The 19,505-nt window shown below is 35.3% G+C and overlaps 1 protein-coding gene across 9 annotated transcripts in view; it reads left to right on the top strand.

The window, feature by feature from the left end:
* COMMD10 (COMM domain containing 10) overlaps window positions 1-19,505 on the top strand; it is a 155,074-nt gene that overhangs the window by 34,759 nt on the left and 100,810 nt on the right. Inside the window, exon 6 of one of the 9 annotated variants that reach the window (XR_012053105.1) lies at window positions 6,145-6,214. The exons of the other annotated variants lie outside the window; for them this stretch is intronic. The gene's annotated coding sequence lies outside the window, so the exon portion shown is untranslated. The remainder of the gene's footprint in view (window positions 1-6,144; window positions 6,215-19,505) is intronic. 9 annotated transcript variants of the gene reach the window in all.

Below are 19,505 nucleotides of genomic sequence, written 5' to 3'. Positions count from 1 at the left end.
TCCCTCTGATTTTGCTGAGACAATAAGCTCTGTGGTACCTTCACAAATATGTTAAAACCCATTATCTCTCCCATGTGTGTTTTTTTACCAGCTCTATAGAAGAAAGATAAGGTAGTCTAAGAAATGGATGAAGTTAGGTAGAGAGGAATGTGAAAGCTGGACTTTCTCTAACAGCAAACCTACGGTTACCAATATTGCTTTTCTGCCTTTTCCTCTGTCACACTGGTGTTGACTGCTGTCATTGAGAATTGAAGGCTGAGGCAGAAGTGGACAAGGTATAACAAAAAGAAGGACAGCGGAGCTAGTGAAGGGTCCGGAGTCTGATGAGAAGGGCCTGAGGGATCTGGGGATCTCCAGCCTGTAGAAAAGGAAGTCAAAGCAAGACCTGATGGCTCTCTATGACTGCCTGAAAGACAGTTGTAGCGAGGTGGGGGTCATTCTCTTCTTCAGGCAAGATAAGAAAAGAAGAAATGGTCTCATTTTGCACCAGGGGAGGTTTAGACTGGATATTAGGAAAAATACCTTTACTTAGAGGTTTGTCAGATATTGCATATGAAACTGCTTAATTTGGGTTAAGAAATTACTGATTCTATTACTATATAAAATAAGTACAGTATTTTTACTATGAGGCTGAAAGGAGGAAACCTGATCTGTGACAGAGCATTTGTATCTTGGAAGGATCTGGCCCCACAGCTGACTTTGGGACCACTTTGGGACTGTGTATCCTATACCTAGTCGTGTTTCCTTCTCTGTACACAATCTGTCATATGTCTTGTGAAAAGATATGTGCTTATCTTTTCTCCTGATAATGTCAATACTCATACCAGAAGAGGCTGTGAAAACAGTTGAATGGTTGACAAGGAGCAGCTGCCAAACCAATTCAATACAAGGTGCTGATCACACCTTGCTTTTTGTCATATACCTTTAAAAAACATTATGGTGAGAAGGCCCATTTCCAATTACTCTGTTGGTTTGTACCTTGCCAGCACTTCTGTCTTGCTTAGACTATTACAAATTAATTAGGTGGTTTATGTGACAGGCATCTCACCAGGTCTGTTCAGAACAGTATAGAAAGAGCCCACACTTCTTCATTTGCATTCAGTTTACATTTCTGTTCACCATTGTAATTCTCTCCTGTGCTTTACTTTTCCTTTGTCAGTTCTTCAAAGTCATTTTTTTGTGAGTTTTGGTACAAAATGGTACTGTCCATGAAAAGTAATCTTGTGGTAATGAGTTTCAAACCAAGCAAGCAAGGGGGTTAATAGCATGGTTTTGAATTTAAAAACAATTTTATTGCCCACTTTGCAGAATTGCTGGACTTGTGTTCCTGTTACTTTTGCTAATTTTTTTGTCAGTTTGCAACTAATGTAATTGCCAAATCTGGCTTTCTGGAGAAATAGTATGTCTGTTCTTGAAAGAGTAGAAAGTTAGCATCTCCTGTGTTGCTAACATCTATGCTGCTCAAGGCAATAAATATGCAGTACATGCTGTCAAACAGTATCAACGCTGAGCATTTGACATCAAGCAGGTGTCTAACAATGTAACAAAGGGTGTTAGATGCCCTTTCCAGTCCCGCTTCGGGTGGAAGAAGGTAGGTCATCATCTCAATCACATGCAAGGGAGACAAATTTCACTTGTCTTGTTTCCTGTTGTTTATCAATGACAGGAGTCTGGTACCTGAAACTGTGTGGCATCTCAGTTTGTGCCACTTGGCTTTGTATGAATGTTTAAAAACTTTAAAAGCTGTTATGACAAGTGACCTTTTTCACTGGTAAAAATGCATTAAATAGGACTTCTTTCACAGGAAAACCACAACCCACAGCATAGTCTACATCCTCTGAGAAAATCTTGTTCAGTATGATTGTGTAAAATTACTACTAATGAAATAAAACATATTTCTAGAAGTCTACACTCAGTGGCAAGACAGTAAGAGAAAGAGATTTCAAGGGAGAGAGGAAAACCATTTTTTTCCATATTGAGATTGATACTGTAACTAAGAATACATTTTGAAGTCTTGGAGTAATGAAAGGATAATACAAAAGGCAAAAGAGAGCCAAAGCTACTGAAAATACTTGTCTCTCTTTTTTAGTAATATCCAATTTGCAACTTTTTGTATTACCTCTGGTGTATAGGCGGCAGATTTTTAACAAGGTTAAAAATACTAGATTATTTCTCTGTCCTCTTTTGCAATGTCAACAAAAACAAGAAGTTGGGAGATACCTATGCTTGGAAGTAAGTTATGTTATGAGACTGGGAATTTGACAGCAAAGCAACTTGCCAATATCTAGATTACTATGGAGCTCTACTACTACTACATCTGTCCTTTTGGTGTACAGTTCTTTGATTAGGTACTTCAAAACTAAAGGGTTGACTTGCCTGCTTCATGACTTGGAGTAATGTAAAGAATCACGTAATCCTTAAGGCAGGAAAAGACCTTCAAGATCATCAAATCCATCCAATAAGTTAGCATTGCTAACCCATATCCCCAGTGCCACATCCACATGCTATTTGAACACTTTGGGGATGGTGATTCCACCATTTCTGTAGGCAGCCTATTCCGATGCCTGATCATGTCAGTGAAGAAACTTTTCCTTTATATATCTTCAGGAGAGTCACAGGAGGATGGACACAGTACCTCAGGGGCTGCCAACAGGCGGTTTGGATGTGCCGTCATACCTTGTAGTTCTGGAAGTTTTGCAGGCTACAATTGAGTATAGGATTCAGTAACTGCACAGAGGAGTTCAAATTCATGTCATCTTTACTCCTCTATTCTGAATCCTAAATAAAGGAATTTCAAAATCTAACCATACACATGTGAAAACAAATACATCTTGTGTTCAAGAACAAGTGTATTTTTAGGCAAACACTGCCTGAAAATACCTGAACTTACTACTAGAAAGGAAGTGCCTTTTGTTAGAAGATCTTAAGAATAGTCAGGAGGAGAAGGTTTATTTGAAGATGCCGTTAGAACCAGGAAGAAAACCTTATGTAAATTCAGGAAAGCCCTTCTGGCTACAGAGGAACAATTCTTGAGCTGTTTTCTTTGTTGTTGTCATTTCTAGATCACTTTGCCTCTTCACATTCCCATTCCTTCTTCTGTCATCTCATCTTCATAGGAGCAGATGCACTGTTCTCTTATCAAAGAAATGCAACAGATTCCAAAAAATTTTTGAAATTCCTCAAACATCAAAGTTTCTATTCAAGTGGGACAGAATTCCTAAGTTTGATACTATGTCTAATAAATTAAATACAAGCTTTCAAGGGCTGCCACATATAACTACTAACATTTTTAAATGTTTTTTTTCTGTTTCTTTTATTGTTGAATAATGGTTGATTAAGTAATAATATCATTATAATATTTTATAAGATTGGTTTCCTTTGTGGTTGAGGCCTTAGAGCCCTTCTTATGCTGTAGGGTATCTTTTACTCCAAAAGGATGTGAAAGACAGTGTCACATAAATGCAAGATGTTTAGGCAGTTTTTACACAATTTCAGAGTTCATGAGTGGCAGTATATTCCTGTTGTACTTTTGAATGCTAAAATCAACCAGGTTCTTGAGTGAGCGTTTTAGTTTCCTCTTTCTGAATTTTCATCCTTTTTAGTGAAAATGAAAGTCTTTCTTGTGAGGACCAAAATGGGTTGGTAGTAATACTGATGAAATGAAGAAAAGCCAGGTTTTAGTATTGAAATCGATGTCTTTGATTTCTTTCCTAGTGTGGATGTATTTGAGACACCATACAGGAAGAAAAGGTAAACCTTTTCAGGAGAGCTATTTTGCTGTAGCAGCAAGGAGTTGCTCTGTTGGAGTGCATTAATTTGCCAAGGGTACTATAGCCAGGCAGATTCAGGCAAGCTGGTGCAAACATTTGAAAATGCAAATGTTTGAAATAGCACAGAGCAGAAATGCATGAAACAGATATGGGGAGGTGGAGACAGTAAGGGCAGTGAAGAGCACAGAAATACAAGAAAGTAATGTTCATTGAGAGCTGCCTGAAGTTGAATTGAGCATGTTCATTGAGAGCTGCCTGAAGTTGAATTGAGCCTGGAGAAGTTTTTTGGAGTAAAACTGAAGATAATTATCATGGAGGAAAATGATGACTCTGAGAAGGGTTATGCAGCATATTGCAGTGCTCTGTTTTCAAGCACTAAACAGTCATTCTGAAAAGCTCTTGAAAATTCAACTCAATCATAATTTGATTTTATTTTTTAGTGGAATTGCTTTTAAATTCACATTACCATTTCAAACTGCAGTTGTATGCTTTTGTGGCTTTCAGGAAGTCACAAAGCACTTGAAATCATCCTTGACTTTGACATTGAGGCATTTGATGCTTGTTTAGGATGATGTGTAAATAAATTGTGTTTGCTACTTTCAGAAGATAAGAACAGTTTTCTCTGGAGGACTGCATTCCAACAGTGAACCACAGACCAACAACAGGTCTCTTGAGGAAGTGTGAAAATAGTAAGGCAGAAGAAGGATATGACAACAAAAAACGCCAAAAAAATCCAAAATTACTCAAAAAAGGCATCTAATGTGTTTGTTCTTTATGGATGGACAGATGAAACATATTTGTCAATGCAGAGCATGCAATATGCAGTGATGTAACTTAAAAACTACAGTGAGGCATGAAATTGTGGATTATGGTTCTAAACTCCTTCTTTTCAATAAAATAATTTGTTTTCAAAACATTCCAATCCACCTTGAAAGACTGCTGGCTTTTTATGGTGATGTAGCTTTAGATGCTGGAAAAAGAAATTAAAAAGAGAATTCTGTTCTTCCCACTGTTTTATGAAGCAGTTCAGTAATGTACTTTCATCATTAGCCTTTTTATTTTTCCCTTTTTCTTCTTCTTTTTTTTTTTTTTTTAATTTAACAGAGATGGAAATAAAAATTGTAGACCAAACATGGATCAGTGTATAAAATTGCAAAAATAGCTTTGCAAAGTGCTATTATTTTAGTATATGTCTTTATATGCAGATAAGCACATCCCATTTGCAGACTTACATGAAATTGATATGTGTTTTATTCTGTCAAAAAAGGTTGCGGTAGTAGGGCAAGTTTGATTGTCAGGAAGACTGCACATTATTGCTACTGGAAACAATATCCAGTAGCGTGCTGTTCAAGCGATCGGTTTGGAACAAGTGCAAAAGTAATCTGCCATTGTATTTGTATATGTGTTAATACCTTCATATTACCTCAGAGCATGAAAAATTAAATTATTCTTTGGCTTTGTGGAAACAAAGGTTTTTTTAGGAAAGTACCCATTTACATGGAATCACTGTTTCCTTATTTGCATCTAATTACTAAACTTTCAGTAGACTACTCTCTTCAGTTATGGGTTTGAGGTTTCTTGTTATGAGTGTTTTTTTGGAGTTTTATCTTTGTTTTATAGAACTTTTTTTGTAGGGGGAGTTTGTATTTGTATTTGTTGCTTTTTGGGTTTTTTTTAGTTAAAGAGTACTAGTATCCTTACTGAATGTAAAAGTGTTGAGAAGAAAGCCTTTGTGGCTAGAAAAGTGTCTTGCAGTTTTTGCCACAAAATGCCTTTAAAGTTTAATTGACCTAAACTGTATAAAAATTATCATTTGATTTCTGCCTGTGGTTTGTCATAGAACTCCTGGATCTGTATTTTTACCCAAACACTACATCATTATGAGCATTCTGAGTTAAGATCAGGCTTTGATGTCATTAAATATTACACTCTTGGCCCTGTGGGGAGTACGTAGTCCAGGTGTTGGAGATAGTGTGCCTTGGAGCCGAAGAGGGCTTGATCCTGCTTCCTTCCTGCCTTGAATCTTAGTACAGGGGGTTAGCTGCCTTCTCTCCACTTTCTGAAGTTGGTACATAAAATAATGTAGGTGATAGCTGATATTCCTACAGGTGAGTGAATGCTCTACAGAAAGTAAAAAACTCCACCATTTCCACGGAGTATAAAATATACTAGATATAAAATAGGACACACGCATACTAGCAGAAAGATGGGTGAGGTGACCCAAAGGATTCTCTGTGTATTTTTTTTATTGTAATAAAATAATTTCCTAACAAAAATTATATATATATATAAGTAGTAAGGGACTGTATATGTGCTAGTGACAGTAAAATCTGTGTTGCTCTCAATTCTCTTCCTCTGTCTGCTGCCTGCATAGCACCTGGAAGCTAGTTCAAAATGGGTCAAGAAATTCTAGACCAATGAGGAGAAGATTACCTCTGGAACAGGTATCAAGGACAATAGCCTATCTTGGGGGGTCCAGTTTTCTTGACTATTCTTGTTAGAATATTGGAGATGTTTTTAATCCTTAATGATGCCTAATTTAAGTGGTATTTTTTTGCGTGTGAAAGTAGATATCTTTGTCAGCAATTGTCAAGTATTCTTCAAGGCTAGCACAAAAGCAGTAGAACAAACTGTGATTGTAGATAGAAACCTTGGAAATAAAAACAAAGCCAAACCACTTTCTCCTTTTGGCAGTTGAGAATTGTGTTGATTCTCCCTCTAAATACATCAAACCTCCAAGTGTATGGGTTTTTTTCTGTAGAGGGTAAATGAAGTTCACATTCTCATAGTTGCACCTGTATATTTTTGTCAAGCTGTGGAAAATGGCACTGTGCAAAATGGAGCCCTGAAATTAATTAGAAAATGAAACAAAACCGATGGCATGAAGGGTTTTAGAAATTATGAGACTTTATGTTTCTGGTGGAATCTACAGAAAAATTGCACTGGCACTGAAAGGAATAAACTGATTTGCAGGTGGTTGTGACTTGTTAGCATGAGACGGGTGTGACACAGTAAAGAAAATACAACTTTAAGCTGTGCCCTGTTTTTAACTGTTAACACTTCTTTTTCACAAACTAGCAGTCATGTCCCATATTTTAGTAGGCATATAAAGACTATCATTCTGCTTTACAGATGTAGATAAAAGTGAGGCTATTAAATAAGTATGTTTGTCCCTTTAATATTGCTACTAATGCAAAGATTAGGATGATTAAAACTTGTTCTTTTCAGAGGCGGGAAAGATAAATTACTTGCATGGAATTTTTTAAAGTTGATGCATTGGCATTTATTTTTAATAAAATCAATCAGAAGGAGAGAAAACTAAGTATTTTAAAAATTCCCACAAATTAAAAATGCAGGAAATTGCTTAGCACCCTTTTTTTTTTTTGTAATCATGTTTGTCCTTGCTTGTCTGAAGTGCTATTTGATCAGATTGTTTCTCTGTTATTAGTAGTGTTGTTCATATGCTCAACTGTAAAATGATGTAATATTATACCCTAAACAATTCACTTTAAAAGAGCTGTTGTATAAAATTTTAGAGATGAACATATTTTGTGCTGCTTTAAAATAAGACCTGTTTAAAATAATTTTCCATTGTGTCTAAACATAAGTCAAAGAATACAATAAGAAGAATTTGATATGTAAGTGAAGTATGTAGACCTACAAGGTACAGGTATGAAATAGCAATGATAAGAAAGAAAAGCTTATGTGGTTGTAAAAAGCATGCATTATGAAAGAGAAAACAAGAGAGGAAGAAGAATGGGAATTAAGGAAATGTCAATATGGACCACATTTAGAGTAAATATTGGCAAATTAGTAATAGATAAGATAAAATGAAGGCATAATACTTTGGTTAAGGGATTAAGAGTTATATGAAGTATATGAAATTGATCAAGGCAGGAAATGAATGGCTAAGAATCAAAACTCCTCTTTGAGCTGCAGGAATTAGGCTACCACTTTGTTTCCACAGCTAATAATTGGTGTGTATCTAAAGGAGCTAAGAAAATAATGGATGAGATTATTTTTGCTTGTAATATATCCAGTGATAAAAAAAATAAAAACAAATTATAAAACTGCTCAAGAAAAGATTTGCAATGATCAGGGAAACTACAACTGAAATGAAGAGATACTTGTTTATGATTATGGTGATTATTATAAAAAGGATTTCAATGTATTCCTTTAGTATTTTGAGTAACATTTTCAAGGAGGGGAAAAAAACAGAGAACATCACTGGAAACGGCTAAGTATGGTTTGGAAGAAATGGTTTCAAACTTTTCAAACTTGAAATTTGAAATTTTCACACTGTGAAACTTCTGTCCTCAGCTGAGATGTGAGAAGGAGACACTTGTGGGGTGTATGTTGAAAATTCTCTGTAAAGCAATATACTTGGACTTGGAGAGGTATCCCTGCTTTGAGCAGGGAATGTAGGGATGGTTGGGCCAGATGGCTTCTGAGGCCGGTTTTCAAGGTAAATTATTCTGCAGTTATGCAGAGATTTCACTTCTGAAAATGTAAATAGACTTCTAAAGAACCCTGAAAAAGACACTGCAGATATTAATGCTAATTTTATATTTAATCTGCTCAGTTTGCTTAAACAAGAAAAGTGAGATAGAGTGTGTGGGTTCCAAAGACGAACCTTTTGTGGAAGGTTCCTAATTTGTTCTGACTCTTTCTAAAAACCATGCTGTACTAGTCAGTTGGTCACATTTTCCATTTTGAGTTTCATGTTAAATGTCCAACTGAATTTTCATTAGAAATGCTGCTTAATGGGTGATGTAAAAAAAAAACTCCAACCTGTAGTATTGCAGGTGAGTTCTTCAATGTAATTGATTCTCATTAAAAATCACTCAGTCTCTATTAGATAATGGAAAATTGCAAGTAGCTTATAACCTGGCAGACTTGGGACCTATGTCAGACATTAATCAGTAGTATGATAGTTAGCATAGCCTGGCATTATTGTAATTATGTGAAACATGCAAAATAAGGAGCAGTTTGACAAGGATGAGGGCCAAAATTAGGTAGAACCTATCTACCTAAAGGATAAAGGACAAAGGTAATAGTTGTTCTGTGCTTAGAGTGCAAATTCTGTGGTATCCCATATTTGTGGTTGCAGTTACTCTGGGCATGGCTTGTAGTTTACAAAACAAACAGTTTGAGACCTGGGTTCTGATCTCTTGTGACTCTCTATGATTATGGACCTAGTTTATTTTTACTAGAGTAATATTAGGGATTTAAGTTTGTTTAGTAGCAATAAGCAGAGTAGCATTTCAAGGAAACTTTTTTCTATTTCTTCTATGAGCCTGTAATCTGATTCTGCATTTTACAGTGTAGAATTTGATGAGTGAGTCATGAAGATTAAATATTAAAATTAATTAATTATCATCCCTGAAAAGTTTTAACATTTCAAATGTTGACCTTAATTTGGATGCATAGGCCTTTCTAAACTATGCAGTGTTCTGTGTGGAGAAAATACATTGTTGTAATAGGTAACTTATATGATTAATTTTCCTTGGAAGGTCTGAAATTAGTGGTATATTTATTTTAACTTGTTACTTTGGGTGTAAATAAGATAAGCATTTGTAAATTCCTTGCAGCCATGATCCATTTTTGTTGTACTTAAAAATAGCAGATTTTTGCCACAATTGAAAATGTTACTTCAGGCTGCTGCTAAAGGTAGTTACTGATTTTAGTCCAGCACTTTCATATTTCCTCATATCAGTGTTCTAATTTGTTTACTGTTACGCCTTGAATTCTCTCTGCTGCTTTCTTTAGATGATAATTTTAATACGATGCTAGTGCTCTCTAGAAAAATTGTGGAAATGCTGTGGAAGTTTTGTATTCTACATAGCTTTGTCTCTCTTTTTCACAAGTAATGAACAGCAGTGTTCCTTATTTTAATCCACTGGCTGCTAAAATTGCATCTTTACTGTACTTCAGTATGACAAGCTGTGTACCCAGTTACCACCTGCACCCAAGCTGGCGTGTGTCGTGGGGCGGACACACGCCTGTGCTGCACTGCCGGCTCAGGGCTGCTCAGCAAACACGGCTGGCTGCTGGAGCCATGGGTGGGATGTGCAGTTTAGCACATCCTGTGGCACCTGGCACTGCACCTGTGCATCCGCAGTGCCTCCACAAGCAACTCAGGTGTCAGGAATGTGCTAATGGAGTTTCCCTTAGAGGTGCAGCCAAAATATGCACTTCTTTCAGTCCGCTGCAAACACCACCAGCTTGAGAGCAGTGTGTGAGGGTGGAGAGGCTGGGCATCTTGCTGAGGAATGTGGAATGGTGCATGGTTATGTTTCTGTGACATTGCTGGGTGGTGTATGTAGGATCAATTTTTAAACCTACTGAAGGTGTTTGTGAAACAAAAAATGTACAAGCCAATTGTTGGACTGAATTCACATTTAGTTTTCAGAAAGTTTAAGGAACAGAAAGATGGTAGTAAAATGTTACATTGCTATAGTTAATAAAAAAAGTTTTTAGAGAGTGTATCATAGAATTAAAAATACTGATTATTATTAGGCTAAGCGTGGAAGCAGGATTTTGCTTGTTTTTTGTTTTTTTATGGTAATCTGCCAGTGGAAGGTGCTCATCCTAACATGCAATGCTTGCTGATGGTAAAGGTATATTGTGCTTGTTACAATATGTAGTGGCAATAGTAATGCTGTTGCTTTCTTCACTTATTTATCCTAATAATTTTTTTTTTAATTTAAAGTTAAAAAAATCACACACTGAAATATGTGCCCTACATCCCTTTGAGTCTTGTTTATTTTATTGATTAAATTCTAAAATTAGACTTTTGAAAAGTTTTGGAAATGCAAAATTAATCCTTTTTTTCTTTATCATATGAAACAACTTTTGCAGTGAAGGAGGAATTGAGATTTTTTTTTTTCTCTCTGAATGCTCTTGTGAGTTAGTAATGGAATCACTTTTTTCTGAGAATGTATTTTCATATAGAGTCAAAGATTCTAACATTAAATTTTGCTATATTATTCCTATTTCTAAATGGATAGAAGGTAAAAAAAAATTCCCCAACCCAACATGAATTCTGTAATCCGAAACAGACTAATGCACGGAGTAAAATATTAGCAAAGGATCATGCTACACTTTGGTTGTAAGTTCAGGAATAGAGCCCAAGCACTTTCTACTGGGAAGTGGGGTGCTTTAATTCTGCTTCTTGTGAACAGAAGGGAACAAGGATATTTGTGATGTGTTTTGTAACAGTTGATGGACTCTGAACTATACTTATACTGACAGATTCTTAGAAGTAGTAATTATATCTGAGGCATGGCCGCTTAAAATAAGAATTTCACACATGCTTTTATTGTCTTTAATCCTGTGCTGTAACCATTTTTTAGGTCTGGACTGCATTATCGCAGCTTACTCATTTGTTTTACTTTTAGCAGTGCAAATATGACATGCAGTACAACATGGTGGGGGAGTAATGGAGTGGATTTTGACAGGCATGATGTTTATGGCACAATTGAAACAGTGTAAATAAAACTCTAGATTTGCATCTCACTGGGGCTATATGTTGTAAGTAAGGTCTTATAGAAGTGGATAATCTAAAGTAATCTTAAAACCACTGGGGTGTGTTGCTTTGCTTTCTCTAAAATTTGCATTTACAGTGGCCATTTGTGCAGGAGCTTTTTTACAGCTTCTTGTGGCATGTGAGTTGTGGTAACTTCTGACAAAAGTGAAAACTAGACAAAATTTTTAGACTAGATTTAACCTAATAGTCCCGTCTTTCAGGTCTTTGACTTGTAGACATATTATTATTTGAATAATTTATTACAGATACTCTTAACAGGATATATTATGTATTATTCTAGTAATTTTTTGACATCATAATTTGATGGATAGCTTGCTTGTTGAAAGTAAAAAGCATGTTATTTACTTTTTCTTGATTAAATTTTTTTATGAGCAAGGGATTATTTAATTCCTTATGCTTCATCAGTCCAACTGATCTTGTTTATTACATTGTGTCCATGATACCCATGACCTTGGAAAAGCCATAAAATTTTAAATAACCTCTCTTGTTTGCCCATGTCACTTTAAAGGACAGTCTTTGTAGGGTAAATGGCAGCAAGAAGAAATATACTACGTGGAAAACAAGTACCTTTTTCTTTCTTGCTTCTATATTTAGTTTGGAATACCTAATTTGTATTTTGAGAGGCCAGGTTTTGATAATCCAAATAACCTGAGTAAGCTGAATTCTGCATTTGACACGTCGGTTTTAATAATTGGCATTTATATTCATTTCTGGACCACATTTCAGCATCTTTGCAGGAATCAGAGAACTCAGTACAACAGTTACTATGAACATGGTACACAAGCTAAATATATTTGTGGAGGTGGTTTTATAGCTGTCTGTTGAGGAATACTGTATGGCTTTGTCCTGAAAGATACTTTTAAATTGGTGTTTAGAAGGAATAAGCCCTTGTTTCCCAAATTTCACTATTTGTGAACAGGACATTGTGATTTAGTGGAACTGTGAGTAATGTTGCAGGCACTAATATAAATTCTGGTCTAACAGGTATTTTTGCCTAAAGGATTTTTTTTAATAATACAGTTTGATAATCAATGAATCTTAAAACATGGATGGAAGTTGGAGCAGAATTGTTGTGCACTATGGAGATACCTGAATATAATGTTACTTCTATCCAAAATCATAGGAGTAGTCCATTGAACAGAATAATTGCATGCAGCACTGACTCTAAAGAAAACAGTTGTCTCTTGTTTATCTTTTTGCTGTGGCCTCTTTTTTTCAGTAGGAATTAGAGAATGTGTTAAAATCAAGTGAAGTGTATCACTGTAGGGCACATATGGAGATTTTCTTTCCTAAATCAAATACTATAGCTTAGCAAATAAGGTTGCATAAAATATTTTATCATTACATTGTTTCAGAACTATATCTTAGTTTTTTCTGGTGTATGAGCATAAGGATTTACACCTTGGGTTTTTTTTCTTTTTTTGTAGTAGTAGTCGTAATGTAAAAGGTTAAGGAACATTTTACATCTAAAATTGTGTTTCTGAAGAACTCCCATGTTCCCATAGCAATTTTAGTAACCACGCGCTGTTTAACTGGAAGAGCAACTTGAGGATATTGCCTGGTTTCTCTCTACCTCCCATGGTAAACCTTCTGTTTGTTTTGTGAATTTAGTAGTCAGAGGTGCGTGGATAAAACTTGCCATCTCCTACTTAATGACATTTCACAGCCAGCAAGGCTGCCAAACTGCTATACAACTTTCCTTTTTCCTTTCTTAAGCAACACAGAGGAGCAGATCACAATTATTTTCTACCATAATGCCTCATGTTGACTGAAACATTTAAGTCTTAGAAATAGAGCAGTACCATAAAATAGAAGGCTTAAGTGGGAAATGGACATCTTCACAACTCCAAATAGGTCTAAGAGGAGAAAAAGTGCAGAGACCTAGATTAAGAAAATTGAGCTTTTTCACACGAGTGAAGCATGTGATGAAAATGGTGAGAAAAGGTCAAGCTATGCTTATCCTAGTATATTATATTAGAGATAAAATTTAAACTATTTTTTTTCAGCAAAAGCACACTGAAGGAACAAAATGGAGCAAAGTGTTTCTGCTTTCCCTAGTGGCAACATTTGAACATTAGTGATGCTTAAAATTATCTATGTGCTATTTTGCAAAGAAAATGACTGTATCAAAAGTTCTTTAGTACTGTCTGACCATCCTACATCTGTGATGCTCTAAAGGTAGAGCAACAGTAGTCTGATAATCCTCGTCAGATACCAAAGTGGCTTGCAATATGAATTGTTTACTTGTGGTTATGAAGTTTGTGATTTCATATGTGTGTTTTGGTTTTCAAGAGCTGTAATTTAAAAAAAAAGAAAATATATTTCCTTCTTTCTCCCTGTCTTCTCTCCAAGAACAAAAAATTGGCCCACCATTCATCTGTAATAGTGGTTTTGGCACATGATGTTTTTTTTGTAAAAAGCCAACTATACTCAGTGCTTGTGTTAGCCTGCCTTCAGGGGTTTTTTCCTTGAAGCAGCAGATCAGACAAAATGTTCAAGAAGAGAAGGTGAAGAGTGGACAGTAAATAAGTGTTCTGTATGCAGGCTACTGTATCCACTTAAAACACTGCTTTGGCCTTGGGAGAAGCCTGCAAGTCAGAATAAAATTTGATCTCCACAGTATATGATAGCAAATCGTTAGTACACATATGTGTTTCGAAAGTGTTTTTTCTGTGTTTTTTCTTCTGTTGTAGGTGGGCATAGATCACAGTTAATGGCTAGACTGTGGTAGTGGTGGTGTTAACTGAGATTGTGTCTTGAAGAGGAAGATTGTGAGTTGTGAGTTCAGATTTCACTGGCAATTGGGCAATAGTGATGATCCATTTGCAGAAGAAAAATTGCCACTTCAATAGGCTTACAGTGTGACAAATTGTGGACAGCACTTGGGGAGCGCTGGGTGATAGCCTGCTATTGTTTAGTGGTTTTACATTGCATTGAGAATAGATAGATTGTTACAGCAGAGGATAGATATATACTGATTCTTTTTTTTTCTCTCCTCTTGTCCTATAAGGAGAGTAGGTTCTGGAGCTTTGACTTTGTAATTTTTCATTGGTTGTAAACTTGTCTTACTCCTTAATTTACATATTGATGGAACTTACCATCAGCTGCTTTCAGAGTTAAATCAGCAGCAAGCAGATTACTTTGATAATACTACCTGAAAATACTCCAGAACATGCTGCTGTGGGATAGAACACACTGAATTAATTTTGCACTTGAAAATTAGAGCTCTACAATTATGATTGTTTCTGTCCTTCAGACAAAGCAGGACAAAGACAAAACAGGAGAACTGACTCTTAGAGAAAGCAATTTTGAATTGTTGTCCCAAATGTCCACTATTTGTTTATTTGTGTTTGTTATTTTAACCTGCTTATCACTTGAAATCTAGGTGATGATTTCTAAAGTAGTGTCTAGGCTGTCAGATTCAGTTATGGCCTTTTGATAAAATAATTTTAGCTCTGAAAATTTGATATTTCATTGAGATTCTATTACTTGTTCCGGCTTCATAAATTTTACCCTGAACCTCTGGCCATTTCAGCTTATTTTTCCAACACAAACCTGAAATAATGAAAACACTGAATTATTTGAATTGAGAATGTCAAAATTGGTCTTTGTGCAGCAAGGTGAGCCATGACTTGATAAGTAATCAATTTCACTAATTATGCATTGAATTAACTGTAGAGGAAACCACTGGGAATTCTCTTCTGCTATATTTTAGGATTTTCCCTGCATGATTTTCTGTAAGGAGTCCACAGAGATCACTTTGTTGAATAATGGGTTAATGTAATTAGTTGAGTAGACATAAATTCTCATTCTGCATTTAAACTAATGCAACTGCAAAGAGGCTGACTGTATTCCCCTGCTGCAACAAGCGAAAACAGATTTTTTTTAATGTGATTTTGAAGAAAATATGTAAGTGCAAAAACTCATTTCTGTTACTGTAATAAAGGCATTACAGATGCCAACTCCTCATTAGGATGATACTCCATAAAGCATACAGGTCTGTACAAGGCTGTAATGTGTGCTGACTGACCCAGTGATACCTTGGAAGACTTGTGCAGAGCTGTGGTGGATAGAGTGGAAGAAGACACAATGAGCAAAAGGGAGCAAGTTTTTGTAACAGATGACCTACAAAGCTTCTCCTGTTACAATACTGGGTGTCATTTGCCTACTGTGTGTCTTAATCCACTGCAAAATACTCAGTAATGCTTTTTAAGAAAACTAAAAGATGCCAAACCAGAATTAGACATACCACTGAGCCTCAGCATTATTTTTATTTTCTTGCTTCAGGAGGTTAAAAAAATAAGCTACTTCTCCACCAGGAAAGGAACCTATAGAAACAAGTATGCAAGAGCCAATAATAAAGGTTGGCAGTGCAGTCTGCTAAGTAACATGAGAGATTAGACTGAAAATGTTAAGCTTTTTAAATAGAACTTTTATTATCCCATTATCTTCTTAATTAGACTGTAAATCAGGAGTTGTTTTAATTACCACCAGAGGTTTTAAAGGAAAAGTATGAGCTGATACCTTATTGGTGTTACTGGGGTGGTTGACAAATCTAGAAGCACCAAGGACAAGTTGTAGAACCCCATTTATTCTTAAAGACAAACTTAGTAGATCATAGGATACTATAAGCACACTACCAGTCAGTTCGTTAGTTGTAAAGTTCAGGTGTATCAATTGTGCATGTTAGAAGTGTCTTGACTTTGATTAACTGTAGGGTGAAAAGAGCTGTAAGGTAAGAGGAACAAGTATACAAGTGGTTCCTCACAAGTTTTTCTCTAAGTGCTAAAGCTTGTTTTTGTATAAACTGATGGAATGATTATAAAACAAAATCTAAAAATGAAGGCAGTAATGGTGTTTATGATCAGACTTGGTCTTTCTTATGAATTTGTTATGCTGAGCTTGAAGTTTTTACAAGATAAAAGTAGTATTTTTCCCATATTTGCTGTAATATTGCATTATTGAAGAACTTTAAAAAAAAAAAAAACAACCATATGAAAGGTGTTTGGACATTGAGGACTAAAGCAACATCTGCATCACTGGTCTTTTACTTCCTTTTGCTACATTTCGGTTTGGAGACATTTCTGAAAAACACTGTATCTGAGAATCCTGGAATATTTTGCCCTAATTTGATATTTGTTCAGTGCTTGCACTTTACAGCTCAATGTGAGAAGACATGATTTTGGGAAACCATGCAATACTTGCATTAAGTGCTTATAGCGCTACAAGCTTTGGTGGTTTTAACATGAATTTTTCAATTTGCCTTTATTCTCACAGGTTTCATGTGAAAATCTTAGATTTCATTTAGTCTGAAAAGGGGTGCTCTCTTTTTTAACTGAAACCTAAGTTCCTTTTCTTACTCAAAAGGAGAGCCTTTACCATGTTTGCCGGATAGAAAGATGACAACCTGCATACTTGTTTGCAGTTTAATGTTGACATCCACATAGCTATAACTGGATTATTCATAATGAGTAGTTATTTGCTGGGAAATACAGAATCTTTTCTTTTATGAAGAGAATGGTGGATAAAAAATGGTAGAATTGAGATGAGGATTAGTTCCATGTTTTTAAAAGGTTGAAACTTTTAGATCAGAGATTGTATTTGCATGTTGTCTCAGAGTTGATTCAAGAAAGAAATAAATTGTTTATAACATCTATTAATAAATGTTTGATCAATTGAGCATTGTAATGTCTGGAAGTTGAATAAAATACTGAAACATACCTGGATAGATATGCAACCATTCTTTATTTTTTATTTACAATTTTAAACAATGATATTTAAAGTGCAAATAATCTACATGTAAAAATCTGTTCCTGTGGATAATGTAGTCTTTTTAAAATAAGTAAATTTATAGTAATGTGTCGAGACAGTATTGAGAAAATAGACCCCCACCATCTTCCTTGAAAAATAAGTAATAAATCACTCAGTATTACCATTTTTTAGAAAGTGAAAACAAATCTTAAACAACGCTAATGTTCAGATCAAAGTGGGAGTTCACAGCATATGTGGCTGTCATAAACCCAACAAGTATCCATTGTCTGGTTTCTTCTACTTTCTTGTACTTGCATTTATTTGGGTTTAACCTTGGGAACTGTAAAACTGGTTTAGGTATGAGGGATTTCTTACATACTGTAATTTTGAACTGCACATGGGATGTACTGAACAACACATAAAGAAAACTGCACATACAACCCATTGACTTTAGTGTACCTAATTATTTGCAGATGAAAGGGGCAGTTTTAGTCTGGAAAACTGGTATTCATACTTTCACCTTTGTGCAAGTGAAGAACTGTCTGCTGTTTCATTAATGCCTTTTTCAGACAAATGTTTTTTCTCCTTGTTTCAGCCATTGCTGTCACAAACCCACAGGTGGTAAAGCAGTAGAAAGTGGACTTTTATTATCTAGAACCATTAAATATAGGAAAAAGAAAGAATTATGCATTTAAAATGCTTCTATTTAAGATATGTAAAGCAGAATTAAAATTTGGTTTCTTATCAAAGTAAAGCTTCAGTGTCTGCACTGACTCCAGAAGCAAAGCAGTAGTATATGAAGCAATGCCACTTTTAGCTGTGTGGTTTAGCAACACACACCTAAGCTTCTTATCTTTGTGTCTGCTTTTCACAAATGCATACAGTGGCCTACTTAATTCTCCCAATTATTTTAACAAATTTCTAAATGCCTGCAAGCAGTGGCTGCTATGTGGGAAAAAATATTCACCCACAGCAAACCCAGCAGAAATGCAGTTATAAGTTCATCAGCTTTTTCCTATTGTAGCATCTTTTACAGTATTTCAGCTTAATTAGTTTCAGAACTCTGTTTGAAAGAACACAGCTATATTTCATGTCCATTGAAGCTTTCATATTTCTTTGAAGTTTTTCACAGTTTCTATAAAAAGTGGGAGAGGAAATACTTAATGAAATTTTGCAAGGAGAATAAAATATTAAAAATACTTCATAAGCTTAATAATCAAAGGAAAAGGGCTTTTTTTTTCTTTTCTTTTTTTTTTTTTTACTTTCATGTGTACATTTTAGAATTATAGCTTTAACTTCCACAATGCTGTTATTAACAGTGTTACTAAGAATGTATAATAAACTATTAGATAGATTTCTGAAATGCAGCAAGAATACCCGATAATACCCGATTTGCAATACAATACTGATTGTAATTATATAGTGTTCTTGTCATGCATCTTATTCCAGCCTATCTTCTTTTTAATGATTTATTTGTTGGAATTTAATGCCATGTCACATGATTTTTATTTTTTAGGGGTTTTTTTTGTTGGTTTTTTTTTTTTTTTTTTTTTTTTTTTTTTTTTTGTTTAGTTAGTTTTTCTCTAAGGAACAGTTTGGTGCTCCTAGTCAAATTTCATGGCTTCCAAGTTAAATTTAATATGAAATGTAGGGAGGAAAAATAATTTTGATGCTTATGTTTTCAAAAGGAAGAATCGTAGGAGGGAAGACTTTCTTAGAAGCATCCAGAAAGCAGGGGGTATTGAATTAATTTGTTTTGTATTGTGCAGTATACCTTTGTTTTGGCATTTGTTATCACATGGCAGTAATCTCCATCAAGGGCTGTGATTTAAGGTTACTGGTCTGGATGCTGTTAGCAATGTGCTGTTCATCTCCATTCTCTGCTATCTCCAAAGTATCACTCCAGTCTTTACCTCAGAGGGATAGTCCTGGTCAGTCACTGTAGGAAGCATCTTGCTGTCTACACAACTGCCTCATCCCAGTGAGGGAGGTGTACTGATGCTTCCTGTGCTTCTGGGTGTTGTCTTGGGGGCCTAGTGATTTTCTGTGCTCTAAGCTAGTGCTGTTTGGAGTAGCTTTTCTGCTTCTGAGATGAGATTTTGTCCTTTTGTATTCCAGTTGAGGAAAATGAGTATTGCAAAGAAAGAGTGGAATTAATATATGTTTTATTTCAAGCTAAATATTGAACTATGATCTATGTAGTAATTGCAAGTTGAACTCTACCACAGGTATTCATGTTGGTCTTGGAGAAGACGTTATGAATTTTTTGTGGTCATGGGCTTGTGCTGAGTTACTGAGCAATTGCTTTGGGTAGAATAGCAGTAGACCAGGGTACTTTGCTGTGTGTTCCTATTGTTTGTAACAAATTGTCATTTTACCTGTGCCATAACTTCATCTAAAAGTAATATTTATTTAAGCTGAGTGTTGAAGTGATA

Source organism: Taeniopygia guttata, chromosome Z (assembly GCF_048771995.1).
Source record: "Taeniopygia guttata chromosome Z, bTaeGut7.mat, whole genome shotgun sequence".
In the NCBI taxonomy this organism is placed as follows: domain Eukaryota; kingdom Metazoa; phylum Chordata; class Aves; order Passeriformes; family Estrildidae; genus Taeniopygia; species Taeniopygia guttata.
Note: the sequence above shows the minus strand (reverse complement) of the source record. Positions and strands in the feature narration are given on the sequence as shown.